Here is a 2,223-nt window from a genome sequence, read left to right as displayed (position 1 = left end):
CCTTGGTTCCCCTTTGGAGGCCCCCCCCAAAAACCCCCCCCCCCCCCCGCCGCCGCCTTCCCAAGGGAGCGAGGCCCGTGTATTCAATCGGAGTGCACGTGCGTGAGCCGTCGGAGGCCGAGGCGGCGGTGCTTGGAGCTCTGGAGCGGCTTCGCAAGGCTGGCGTGGATGCGGAGGAGAGGCGGCCTAGAAGCGGAGTATCTCCCAAAATCTCCGTATCTCCCGGTATCTCGTGCCCACGAAGCGGAGTATCTCCCCATATCTCCCCGTATCTCCCCGTATCTCATGTCCACGAAGCGGAGTATCTCCCCATATCTCCCCGTATCTCCTCGTATCTCGTGCCCTAGAAGCGGAGTATCTCCCCATAACTCCCCGTATCTCCTCGTATCGCGTGCCCTAGAAGCGGAGTATCTCCCCATATCTCCCCGTATCTCCCCGTATCTCGTGCCCACGAAGCGGAGTGTCTCCCCATATCTCCCCGTATCTCCCCGTATCTCATGTCCACGAAGCGGAGTATCTCCCCATATCTCCCCGTATCTCCTCGTATCTCGTGCCCTAGAAGCGGAGTATCTCCCCATATCTCCCCGTATCTCCCCGTATCTCGTGCCCACGAAGCGGAGTATCTCCCCATATCTCCCCGTATCTCCCCGTATCTCGTGCTCACGAAGCGGAGTGTCTCCCCATATCTCCCCGTATCTCCCCGTATCTCGTGCCCTAGAAGCGGAGGAGACGTGTTCATGCCTTCCAACCAGCGCTCGAGAGGGCACGTCCTCCGCTGCACTCGGCCGTACCCGGCTGCACTCCCTGTCCTCGTACCAAGGTAGCGCCGTGTATTCCATCGGTGCTGCGAGTCTACGCGGCACGAGACTGCACTCCCGCCCCTGGCACTCTCGCTGCACTCCTCGTACTCCCACCCCTGGACCTCTGTGCATTCCTGACGTACTACTACCCCTGACCCTCTGTGCATTCCTGACGCACTATGACCCCTGGACCTCTGTGCATTCCTGACGTACTATGACCCCTGACCCTCTGTGCATTCCTGACGTACTACTACCCCTGACCCTCTGTGCATTCCTGACGTACTATGACCCCTTCACCTCTGTGCATTCCTGACGTACTACTACCCCTGACCCTCTGTGCATTCCTGACGTACTATGACCCCTGACCCTCTGTGCATTCCTGACGTACTACTACCCCTGACCCTCTGTGCATTCCTGACGTAGGAGCGGGTGCACGGCTGGACGCTGCGGCTGAAGCAGCGCCCTGTCGACGAGGACGGCCGGGCCAGGGGCGGCGTCAGGTGCGGCGGCTCGAGATGCGGGGAGATGCGGGGAGATGCGGGGAGGTGCGGGGAGAAGCGGGAGAAGCGGGGAGAAGCGGGGAGAGGCGGGGAGAAGCGGGGAGGAGCGGGGAGGTGCGGGGAGGTGCGGGGAGGTGCGGGGAGGTGCGGGGAGGTGCGGGGAGGTGCGGGGAGGTGCGGGGAGGTGCGGGGAGGTGCGGGGAGGTGCGGGGAGGTGCGGGGAGGTGCGGGGAGGTGCGGGGAGGTGCGGGGAGGTGCGGGGAGGTGCGGGGAGGTGCGGGGAGGTGCGGGGAGGTGCGGGGAGGTGCGGGGAGGTGCGGGGAGGTGCGGGGAGGTGCGGGGAGGTGCGGGGAGGTGCGAGGAGGTGCGGGGAGGTGCATGTGGGGAGGTGTGGGGAGGTGCGGGGAGACATCTTGCCCTCGGCGCCAGGTTTGACATCTGCGTGGTCCCGCCCGCGTCGCGGCTCAAGCTGGCGTCGGTCATCGGCGTCAAGAGGCTCATGCACCCCCCTCCCCCAACACCGCGCCGCACACACGTACACACGCACACACGCACACACGCACACACGCACACACGTACACACACACATGCACGCACGCACGCACGCACACACACACACACACACACACACACACACACACACACACACACACACACACACACACACACACACCGCTCACCCACGCGCACCGGGCCTTGCGCTTTGTCTGCCGTGGGGCTCCTGTCGTTTGGACGTGGAGTCGCGACGAGGGCTTGCCTGCCCCCCCCCACCACCTATTTATTTTTTTTTGTTTTATTTTTTATGTTTGTTTTTGTTCTTAGTGTCTCTATGTGTTTTTACTTTTCATTTTGTAATTTTTTATTTTTTATCTTTTTTTCCTTTGGTTCTGATCTAGCTGTGCCTCTTTTGTGTTTGTGCGCTA

The sequence above is a fragment of the Emiliania huxleyi genome (assembly GCF_000372725.1).
Source record: "Emiliania huxleyi CCMP1516 unplaced genomic scaffold EMIHUscaffold_286, whole genome shotgun sequence".
Lineage (NCBI taxonomy): Eukaryota > Haptophyta > Isochrysidales > Noelaerhabdaceae > Emiliania > Emiliania huxleyi.
Note: the sequence above shows the minus strand (reverse complement) of the source record.